This window comes from Monodon monoceros, unplaced genomic scaffold (genome assembly GCF_005190385.1).
Source record: "Monodon monoceros isolate NGI ecotype Baffin Bay Population unplaced genomic scaffold, NGI_Narwhal_1 Super_Scaffold_13, whole genome shotgun sequence".
NCBI lineage: Eukaryota > Metazoa > Chordata > Mammalia > Artiodactyla > Monodontidae > Monodon > Monodon monoceros.
The window spans coordinates 62,924,158-62,936,596 of record NW_021703769.1 but is presented as its reverse complement, the minus strand read 5'-3'; positions in this window follow the sequence as shown (position 1 = coordinate 62,936,596).

The following is a 12,439-nucleotide window of genomic DNA, read 5'->3' as shown; positions in this document are numbered from 1 at the left end:
AAATTTATATTTAGGTGCTTCAGTGTTGGTGCATATATATTTACAATGTTACATCCTCTTGATGAATTGATCCCTTTATCATTATACAATGACCTTCTTTGTCTCTTGTTACAGTTTTTACTTAAAATCTATTTTGTCTGATATAAGTATAGCTACCCCTGCTCTCTTTTAGTTTCTATGCATATAGAATATCTTTCTCCGTCTCTTTACTTTCAGCTTTGTGTGTCCTTAAGGCTGAAGTAGATCTCTTGTAGGCCGCATACATTGATCTTTTTTTTTTTTAATTATCCATTTAGCCACTCTATTCCTTTTGATTGGATAACCTAATCCATTTACATTTAAAGTAATTATTGATAGGTAAGGACTTACTTTTGCCATCTTCTTAATTGTTTTCTAGTTGTTTTGTAGTCCTGTTGTTTCTTTCTTCCTCTCCTGCTGTCTTCCTTTGTGAATTGATGATTTTAGCATAGTGATATGCTCTGATTCCTTTCTCTTTTGTGTATCTACTGTAGGTTTTTTTTGTGTGATTACCATAAGGCTTACATAACGATCTTATACTTACAGCTGTCTATTTAAAGCTCATAATAACTTTTAAAGCTGATAATAACTTTTTTTTTTGGCCGTGTCGCAAGGCATGCGGGATTTTAGTTTCCTGACCAGGGATCGAACCTGCTCCCGCTGCAGTGGGGGCACGGAGTCTTAACCACTGGACTGCCAGGGAAGTCCCTAAAGCTGATAATAACTTTGATGGAAAACAAAAACTCTACCCTTTTACTCTTTCCCTTTTATGTTTTTGATGTCACAGTTTACCTCTTTTTGTATTGTGTGTCCATTAACAAATTGTTGTAGCTGTAGTTATTTTTAACTGGGCACCAAGGAATCCAGGCCACCCAGAAATTCAGGCCAGCCACTCTTTTTTTTTTTTTTTTTTTGCTGTACGCGGGCCTCTCACTGTTGTGGCCTCTCCCGTTGCGGAGCACAGGCTCCGGACGCGCAGGCTCAGCGGCCATGGCTCACAGGCCCAGCTGCTCCGCGGCATGTGGGATCTTCCCAGACTGGGGCACGAACCCATGTCCCCTGCATCGGCAGGCAGACTCTCAACCACTGTGCCACCAGGGAAGCCCCAGGCCAGCCACTCTTGGTGTTTCATGGGGAAATTGGTGCAGCTGAAACAGAGAGCCTGATTAGTTTTCATAGGTGAAGTCCCTCGGGATGTATCCTATTTGTTAGACAACCAGCATTCTGTAATGGAAGGATGCCCATTTTCTGCCACCTCAGGGCCTTGCTGGTCATGTTGAGCTTGCAGAATTGACCGAGTTATTGTTCGGTCTCTGGAATCATTGGGATTGCGTGGCTGGCTCCAGACTGATGGAAACTGCCTCCACAGTTTGCTGGCCCATTGTCAAGCTGGGAACCACCTAGCTTTGATGGGGAGGGGACTGATGTCAAGAGTTAGCCAACAGGGTCTCCTGTGGTGGCTGTGTATTTTAACAATTTATCTGAACCAGGGTGAAAGATCTAGGCCTGTGCTTTCCAACAGACATATAATGTCAGCCATGTGTAGTTTAAAATTATCTGATAAACCCATTTAGAAAAGTAAAAGGATCAAGAGAAATGGAAACATTTGTCTCCATAAAATCTTGCACATGAATGTTCATAGCAGCTTTACTCATAATTGCCAAAATGTGGCAACAATTCAAGTGTTCACTAACTGCTGAATGGATAAACAAAATGTGGCATATCCATACAATGGAATATTATTTGGCAATAAAATTAAATGAAGTACTGACACATGCTATAAAATGGATAAACCTTGAAAACATGCTGAGTGAAGGGAGCCAGACACAAAAGACCTTACACTGTATGATTCCATTTCTCTGAAATGTCCAGAACAGGCAAATCCATAGAGAGAAAGTAGACTAGTGGTTGCTAAGGGCTGAGGGAAAAAGGAAATGGGGTGTTGGGGGGTGACTGCTAATGGGTCCAAGGTTTCTTTTTGGAGTGGTGAAAATGTTCTACAGTTGATTGTGGTGATGGTTGCAGAGCTTTGTGAATATACTAAAAACGAGTGAGTTGCAGGCTTTAAATGAATGAGTTGTGTGTCATGTGAATTACTTGTCAACAAAGCTGCTTTTAAAAAGTAAAAAGAGGGCTTCTCTGGTGGCGCAGTGGTTGAGAGTCCGCCTGCCGATGCAGGGGACACAGGTTCGTGCCCCGGTCCGGGAAGATCCCACATGCCGCGGAACGGCTGGGCCCGTGAGCCATGGCTGCTGAGCCTGCGCGTCCGGAGCCTGTGCTCTGCGACAGGAGAGGCCACAACAGTGAGAGGCCCGCGTACCGCAAAAAAAAAAAAAAAAAAAAAAAAGTAAAAAGAAATAGGTAAAGTTAATTTTACTAATACATTTTATTTAACTCAAAATATCCAAAATAGTATCACTTAAAACTGCAGTCAATGTAAAACATTATTTTTTTTTATGAGAGTATTTATTGAAATAAAACAGACAGGAATTAAGTATAGAGCTTGATAAGTATATATTACACAATGTTATTATGTAGGCATTACTACCACCCCTGAAGCTGGTATTATTGCTAATGGAGTTGCTGTCCACTAGCAGTTATTAACTCTCCCAAAAGGTAAACATTATTCTCATTCAATGTAAGACATTATTAGTGAGATATTTTAATTCTTTTTTTGTTAACAAATCCTTGAAATCTGGTGTTTGTTTTACAGTCACAGCACGTCACTTTGGATTATGCACATATTAAGTGCTCAATAGCACATTTGGTTAGTGGTTCCATATCAGAAGGTGCAAATCTAGGCAATTATAGGTTTCTACCAGCAAAGGTCTCTCTTTGTATTCCTTTTCCTTCTCAAACTTTATAAACTCAAACAGGCCTGGGTTCAGATCACTTTTTGCCACTTACTGGGAGTATAACTTTGAGCCTGTTATTTAGTCTTTATAGATGAGTTTTCCTTTCTGTGAAACGGACACAATTAAAGAGGGATTGCAGTCAGGATTGAGATAGTCAGTGGAAAGCTAGAATGGTGCTTGGCATATGGTGCTTAGTCAGTGTTAGTTATTATTATTTCTTTTTTTTTTTTTTTTTTTTTTGCCATGCTTCATGGCTTGCAGGATCGAACCCAGACCACGACAGTGAAAGCACAGAGTCCTAACCATTAGGCCACCAGGGAATTCCCTTATTATTATTTCTTTCTTTTTTTTTTTTTGCGGTACCTCTTCCGTTGCGGAGCACAGGCTCAGCGGCCATGGCTTACGGACCCAGCCGCTCCGCAGCATGTGGGATCTTCCTGGACCGGGGCACGAACCCGTGTCCCCTGCATCGGCAGGCGGACTCTCAAACACTGCGCCACCAGGGAAGCCCCCTTATTATTATTTCTTGATCCCAGGGGCAGGACAGCCTGTGTACTTAGTTGGGAAGGACTTGGAACCAGAAAACCTGGGCTCAAACCCTGGTTCTGTCATGTACAAGCTGGCTTGTAGAGGAGCCTGTTACATCTGCGTACCCTCCACATCCACAGCCACTTCAGAGGGGTTCTTTGCTCTGAGTTACCCACTTCGCCCTTAGGACCCAGGATACAGCTGTTTGGACAGGAGTGGAACCCCGCTATGGACAGGCAACATCTAGGCTGGTCAGAGGATTGTGATGTGGCCCAGTGTGAGAAATCCAACTCATAGGGATAATGGGGACTAACTGAACAATTCAGATTCTTTCTTCTGCAGAATCTGAATCTGAGACATGGAGAAAGGATTAGTGTCAGCATCGGGGCAGAAGCAGAGAGACACGCAGAAGGAAAGTTCTAAGTAGAAGGCCTTGAGTCAACCTAAGTGATGGGTGAGTAGGAGCCATGAATGAACAGGAACTGTGAGTCAGCAGAAATGAGAGAGAGGAGAGTGAGGACAGCAGAGGGACAGGCCAAGACCCAGATGTGCTGAGTCACCATGACGGTGGAGCACAGAGTGCCGAGCTGGGGTGCCCCTGAGTTACAGAGCTGCTGACAGCTGACTAGAGCTACTGCTCTAACCCAAAGCTGTTCCAGCCTCTGGGAGGCTTATTGGGTGGCTAAGACTTTCGTTTTCTCAATCTTGTAATGAAACCTGAGAATGTTGCTCTTCCTTGCAACATACAAAGACCCAGCCAACAGCACCAGATATCAAAGCTGAGTCAGTTTCCTCACCTGTGAAATGGGGACAGCTGTTGCTTTCAAGTTCAGCATCCCTTCCTTGGGGTGATGACTCTTATCTGACACTTTGCAGTTCTGGGCCTGCCAATCCTGGACGCCAGCTCCTAGGTGGCCACATAATCAGGCTGCCCAGACAGACTCCATTGCAGGGATTTGCCTCTTAGGTAGAGACACCTCCACGTCAGGGGTTGGAACCCTTGAGAGAGCTCCTGGGTCCCTCTGGCTGGGATCTTCTGAGCAGTCCTGGTTCCTGTTTTCTAAGGCCTGTTTATTAAGCTCTTTTGTTCTGGGACTTTCCAAATTGCCTTTACAGATCCCCTTTTCTTATTTAAAGTAATAACGCTAACTGGACACACACGTCGCAGGGCTGTTTTGGAGTGGAATAAGCAACTCCTAGACAGAAGCTCCTTCCTGCACCTCATTGTTCCCTCCCCCTGCCCTCTCCTGCTCTACCTAACCTAACATCCCTGGGCTCAGTGTACCTGAATGAGCACAGTGTTTTCCTCTTTTGAAAGAAGATTCTAAACCTAAACCATCCCCCAGTTTACCGTGGCCTTTACCAAGTCCTTGCCAAACGCGTTTTCATGCTTGTTTCTCTTTCTGCATGAGACCTGAGTCAAACAGGGCTCCTCTCTGCAGTACCAAAGACTCCCTGTAGGTGGCAGCACATGACCACAAATGTCCTGAAACATCCCAAGACCAGCCTGGAGAGGGGGTGAGTGAGAGGCTGGGGTAGAGCATGTACTAGCCATGGGGGAGAGGAGGTTGCAGGAGAGGGGAGGAAGGAAAGTGGCACCCACTGGCTTTGAGGCAACAGAGAGTTGGTTTGAGGTTTGGAAGACGGGTGCACCCAATCCGTCCATCCATCCAACAAATGTTTTTGACCACCTGTGCTAGGCTCTGGAGATGCTGCAGTGAACAAGACAGACACAGGCAGTCCCTGTCCTCATTGAGCTTGCACCTATCTTAGAGCCATCTTTTTTTTTTTTTTCCAACAGCCATTATGTAGCACACCCTTCTGGGCTTGTTTCCTCATCTGCAAAATGGGATCATAAACTGGTAAGGTTTAAGTGCTGGCACCCAGTCTGTGCTTCTTCCCTTTCCCTCTGCTCCACCCCCCTTCATAGGAACTGAAGACATTGCTGAGCCCTGTGGTCATCCAAGTGTGGACTCAGTGTCCTCTCTGTATCAGGGGGAAGCACTGGCTAGTCCACCCCTTCTGCAAAGTCTGGTTAAGCCTTGAGCTTGGGTGCTGTGATGAATTGGGGGATTGGGATTGACATATATACACTAATATGTATAAAATCGATAACTAATAAGAACCTGCTGTATAAAAAAATAAATAAAATAAAATTCAAATATTAAAAAAGAAAAAGAAGTATGGGCATACTTGGAGATATTGTGGGTTCTGTTCCAGACCACAGGACAAAAGCAAATGTTGAAAAAAAAAAAAAAAAAAAAAAAAAAAAAAAAAAGCCTTGAACTTGAAGGAATACCCTAGACTGGTGAGGAAACCTCATGAATCTCAGAAGTTTGAATTTGATGATTTGTATCTATTCCAGGTTTCAGTGAAAAAATGTTTCTAAGGACAGGCTCACAGACATAGAGAACAGCCTTGTGGTTGCCAAGGGGGAGGGGAAGTGGCAGAGGGATGGAGTGGGAGTTTGGGGTTAGCAGATGTAAACTATTATATAGAGAGTGGATAAACAGCAAGGTCCTACTGTACAGCACAGGGAACCATAATGGAAAAGAATATAAGAAAAGAACATATATGTAAAACTGAATCACTTTGCTGTACAGCAGAAGTTAACACAACATTGTAAATTAACTATTTCAATTAAAAAAAAATGTTTCTGGGAATTCCCTGGCGGTCCAATGGTTAGGACTCGGCGCTTTCACTGCTGGGGCCCAGGTTTGATCCCTGGTTGGGGAACCAAGATCCCACAAGCCTCATGGTGCGGCCAAAAAAAAAAGTTAGGAAGGAAAAAAGTTGGAGATGTTTCTCTACTAATATATATCACATATGCTGATATATATGTATATATGCCGATATATATACACACACTGATACATATACATGCAGAGGTACATAATATGCTGATATTCACATACATATATACATATACATGTATTTACACGTATATACACACTAATATATATTACACACACACACACACATGAGAATAACTGGTACTACCTTTTATTTAGTGTCAAGGTTGCTTTTATCTTTTTGTTGATTGAAAAGCACTTGGGCCTGTCTGTAGTACCCCTATTACTAGCATTTCTAATATTAACTACCCTGTTTCTATTGTTATAATGTCCTGCCCCTTCACTTCTTAATGTAAACTAGGTGTTATCTGAGATGTTATCTGTTTGTGATTATGATAAAATTTCCCCAAATGTCTCTTCTTCTGCTTCCACCTCTATCCCATTTCTGTGGGATCCCAAGGCCTCTCTAGGATTTCTGCTGACCCCTGGCTTTCCTTCCCCGAAGGCTCTGTTTCTGGGATGCCTCTGACCTGTAGCACGTCACATCCTCTGTTTAAAAAAATAATTTTTTTTAACAACACTAACAATCACAAAAATTCATTGAGACGATTCACACTAGGCCTCTGTGAGTTTAGCTGAGTCTAAGGAGGCTTCTGGGAGGCGTCCTAGGAGGGATCACATTTCAGACGCCCGCCTGGCGCCCTCAGTCCTCCTGTTGCTCATGCTTTGCCCACACCCTCTCTCTTCCTCCCTTGGGGGTGGTTGGCCCCAGGTGTACCACGCCCTTCTCCATCCACTATCCCAGCCTCCTCCCTGGAGGACTGGGGATTCTCTGAAGCTGGAGTGCTAGCTGGCAGCAAGCCCCCTGGGAACTCACATGGGGCGATTGAATGCACGGGCTCTGCAGTCAGATGTTTGGCCTGAGAAAGTGGGAAAATGGAGGAGAAAAACAAGAGTTGGCTTTACTGCTTAAAGTTTGTGATGCCAAGTTAAACATCCACGGGCCGGGGTCTGGCATCCAGGGGAGAGGCCAGGGTGGGGTACAGATTCAGAGTCCGTCATCCTGATTAGCAGTTATCTGCAGCCTTGGGTATGGGTCCATCTCTTAGGAGGCGAGTGCCCTCTGACCTCCAGGCCCTTGCCTGCGTGCCCCTTCTCCCTCTGCTTGGCCAGCTCCTGGCCTCCTGTGGATGGCTTCCTGTCTCCACCTGGGCTGGATTAGGTGCCTCTGTGGAGGTCTAAGGCCTCAGGCAAAGGTACTTTCTTCTTTAGAGGCCTCTGAGGTAGGCTGGCTTGTGGACAAAGCATCCCAGTGACAATATCGCTTTTCTTCACTCCTTCTCAGTTAATTGGCCGAGATCTTGTGTTAAGGGACCCTGCCTGTAGGCACCGGAGCCTGTTAGGAACCCTCTTTCAACAAGGCAGAGTGAAACAGGTATCTTTGTGTTTCTCCCCACCTGAAATCTAGGAGATCCAGGAATTTTGTGGTCTGACTTGGGGCACTGAGGAGGTCTTTCATGTCCTAATGGAATATCAAATACGAGACCCAGCTGTGAATGCAGAGTAGGGGTTTGAAAAGGCAGGGTCAGAGAGGTGAGGCGACTAGCCTGAGGCCACACAGCTAACCGGATCAGAGCTGAGATTTGAACCTGGGTGTGTCTGACCTGGTTTTGGGGTCTTTTCAGTGTGTGAGTCATCCAGGCCCACACACCTATTCTAGAATAAGGTGTGTGTGTGGGGGGATGGGCCTAGGGAGAGGAGCTTGTTCGGTGGGGCTGCATCTGGTGCTGGATCCCACAGGGTTTTGGGGTCAGGAAGTGACAGGGGACACCCCTAATTTGAGATGCAGGCCTTGGACTTCAGGGTCGGGAAGTGACAGAGGGGACACCCCTAATTTGGGATGCAGGCCTTGGACTTTAGGGTTGGGAAGTGACAGGGGACACCCCTAAATTGGGGTGCAGGGCTAAGACTGGAGGAGGGAGGAGCTGACAATGAGAGGGCCCAGGTCAGGGCACCCACTGGCTAAGAGGCGAAGGGGTAGGTGGCAGAAGGGAAGTGGTGCCCAGCTGGGACCACAGGAAGTTCCACATTTTGGTTAGAAGTTGGAAAGTACCAGCAAATTCCTATTTCAGTGGGAAGCCAGAAGGTGATAAGGTTTTTCTTTTAAAAATAGAGATGAGGGACTTCCCTGGTGGTGCAGTGGTTAAGAATCCGCCTGCCAATGCAGGGGACAGGGGTTCAATCCCTGGTCCGGGAAGATCCCACATGCCGTGGAGCAACTGAGCCCGTGCGCCACAACTACTGAGCCCACGTGCCACAACTGCTGAAGCCTGTGTGCCTAGAGCCCGTGCTCTGTAACAAGAGAAGCCACCGCAATGAGAAGCCTGCGCACCGCAACGAATAGTAGCCCCCGCTTGCTGCAACTAAAAGCCCACGCACAGCAACGAAGACCCAATGCAGCCGAAAATAAATATATAAAATAAATTTATTTAAAAAAAAATAAAATAAAAACATGGAGATCAAAACATCAACAAGATACAATCTTTCAACTTAAAAAATAAAAGTAAAAATAGAGACGAATTCAGAATTTGCAAAGGAAGCAGCATCTGCAGAGTGGGGCTGGAAGTCACCAAGTAAGTGTGATATTCTCCAGAAAAAGGTTTTGAAGTTCAGTTGAAGCAGGTCAGAGCCCAAAGGTATTCAAAATGGGGCCCTCCCATGGGAGCCACTAGTGTATAAGAGGAAGAGATTAGATGCTGGACGAAACATAAAAAAGAAAAGAAAACCAAAACGCCAACACGACAACAAGAAGATCCATCACAACCGTCATCATTATTGTCATCGTCACCATCATCATTGCCGTCAGCTGCAGGAGCAGCAACTAGAGTGATCTTCTAAACCACCAATGACTTTCCATCTCCTTCAGAGTCAAAGCCGTATCTTCCCAGTGGCCTGAAAGGCCCCCTGTCCGCTGGCTCCCCAGCTCCTCTCTGCCCTTACCAACTATTACTGTCCCTTCCCTGCTCCTTCCCCAGCTGCCCTGGCCCCCGGTGCTGCTCCAACACGCCAGGCCCCTCCTGCCGGAGGACACTTACACATGCTGTGCCCTCTCCTCTGCCTGGATCGCTCCCCACCCCACATCTTCGTGGCTTCCTCCCTTGCTTCCTCAGGTTTTCCCGGAAGTCACCTTCTCAACAAGACAGTCCCCGAAGACACTGTTTAAATTTGCAGCGCTCCTTCTCCTCCCTGCCTCCTGGGAATCCCTGTCCACTTCTTCATCGAAAATTTTCCCCACAGGACGTCATCTCGCCATCTTCATACTATGTTGTTTTTTCTTTTTTTTTCTTGCTGCGCTGCATGGCTTGCAGGATCTTAGTTGCCCGACCAGGGATTGAACCCAGGCCCCGGCAGTGAAAGCACCGAGTCCTAACCACCGGACCGCCAGGGAATTCCCCCATACTACGTATTTTTGTTTCTTGCATATCTCTTTCCACATGGATTAAGCTCCCTGAGGGTGAGGGATTCTGGAACGGTGCCTGGTATGGAGCTGGCCCTCAGCGTTTGTTCTTGAATGAGGGAATTGTGGCTGAGGGTTCGTGCCTTGGAGCTGTGGGCTGAAGCAGTGTTTCTAGTATGGCTGATGTTCTGAGGGCATCTGGCTTTGCAGGTCCACAGGACCCAGGGCAGGACACTCCACTCCTTGGGCAGAGTCTGGGACCCATACCTGGGGTGGGGGCTGGGACCCTTAGTCTCAACCCTATCCCATCCCTGTCCACAGTCACCTGTGACTCACTGCTAAGAGGGCAAGCAGACCTGCTTCTTTAATCACTAGTGAAAACATCCTGGTCCCTATAAACAAAGAGCTCGCAATTCATTCATTGGGAAGAAAGAGAGTGTGTGCAAAGGACGAGGTGCCTTCATAGAGGGTGGAGTGTCAGGGCATTAAAGTTGATTACTCAGAGTAATTGATTCATGGTGCTCAAGGAAATTACATCCAATCAGGAGCTGTCTCTACAATTTCCCACTAATTGTCACTGGGTGCCATGGTAGGATAATGAGTTTCGGGACACAAGGGACTCGGATGTGGTGAGCCAAGAGGATCATTTTAGTCTTCTTTTTTTTTGGCCGCACCACATGACACCGTAGTTCCTGACCAGGGATTGCACCCCAGGGCCATGGCAGTGAAAGTGCTGAGTCCTTGAAAGTGCTGAGTCCTAACCACAGGACCACAAGGGAGTTCCCCCAAGAGGATAATTTTGGTCTTTGATCTGAGATATGCTGAACCTCAGGATCTTCTTAATGGAAGGCTCCTGCTTTAGCCAGAGTTTTCTTGATCCAAAAGGTGCTGGACCAGGGAAAATGTGGAGAGATGCAGACCTGGGATTAGTCCACCAGGCATGGGCCCCACAGAGCTAGAAGCTGCCTCATGGAAGGGACATATTCTTGAACTCTTTACTCCTCACATAGAATCCATCACCAAATCCATCAATTTTGCCTCCAAAGCATCTGTTGGCTCTGTCCACTTCTCTCTGCCTCCACCGCCACTGTCACCTCCCCTGGTGACCACAATGGCTGCCTTGCTGGCCTCTCTGCTTCCTCTTATTCCCCTCCTTCATCACCCACCCAAGAGGTGGCCCCCATTGCCTTAAGCATCAAGACCAAAATCCTTAATGTAGCCTAAGAGATCTCACACTGTCTGGCCCCTGCCCACTTCCCAGACTCATCTTTCACCACTTCCTCCAGCCCAACTCATGACTAGCTTCCTAAGTATGCTATGTGCCTATGCCCTAATTTTTTTTTTTTTTTTTTTTTCAGTAGGCGGGCCTCTCACTGTTGTGGCCTCTCCCATTGTGGAGCACAGGCTCCAGACGCACAGGCCCAGTGGCCATGGCTCACGGGCCCAGCTGCTCCGTGGCATGTGGGATCTTCCCGGGCCGGGGCACGAACCCGTGTCCCCTGCAGCGGCAGGCGGACTCTCAACCACTGCACCACAAGGGAAGCCCGATATTGCCCTTTTGAAGGCCAACTCCTAGTTGTCCTTTAAACATCATCTTGGGTATCATTTTGTCCAGGAAGCCCTGTCTGACACCACCATCCCTTCGCTCCAAGGGATAGGTTAGTGTATCAGATTGCATCTTCCAAAGATGGTGGCAACAATGTCTCTCATCCCACGTGCTCTTCTTACAATGTGAGCTTGACACTCCTCCTATTGAGGGCTGGGACTTATGTCCTGTCCCCTTGAATTTGGACCTACCTTTGTGACTGCTTCCATCCAAAGAGTGCAGCAGAAGTGATGCTATGTGATTCCTGAGGCTAGAGGATAAAATCACCACACACTTCTATCTTTTCTTGGATCCCAATCCCACCCTGTGAGGAAGCCCAAATTACCCCATATGGAGAGACTTCATGGAGAGGCCCCCCCTGTAGGTGTTCTGGACAATAGCCCAGTGGAGGTTGTGGCAGCCATCCAGCATCAATCACCACATGTGAGTGAGGCTGCCTCCAGATGATTCCAGATGGCCACCTAGTCACCCCCCAACCCTTTAGATTTCTCAGCTGGAACTCCAGACATCATGGAACATCCTCACTGCTACCCTGTCTGAATTCCTGACCCAGAGAGACCATGAGCATAATAAAATGGCTATTTTATGCTACCGACTGTTGGGATGATTTGTTATGCAGCAGGTGCTAACCAGGACATTTAGGAGCACCTCCTCCCATCCTCCACAGCCCTTCGCCTATAGCAGGATGAAACCCCTGTCTTCTAGCTGCTTGGTCTTTCTTCTCTGGACTATCTGCTGTGAAGTCTCCTGTTCAGGTTCATTTCTCCCACATGTAGTACAATACATAGAAGACACTGGAATATTTTAAAATATACTAATTTTTAGAATCAATTAAAATTGCCTGGGTAAAATATAAGTACATTCTCCTCCTTAAAAAAGAATACAAAACTAAAGTCCCTTTAGCACCCATCCTTAATTCCCACCTCTCACTGATAGGAACATAGTATGTATCCTTAAGGACCTTAAAATACTTTCACATACATCTGTATGCATCTTTAGTATTGTTTAAAAAACCCAAAGATAGGGCTTCCCTGGTGGCGCAGTGGTTGAGAGTCCGCCTGCTGCTGCAGGGGACACAGGTTCATGCCCCGGTCCGGGAAGATCCCACATGCCGCGGAGCGGCTGGGCCCGTGAGCCATGGCCGCTGAGCCTGCGTGTTCGGAGCCTGTGCTCCGCAAGGGGA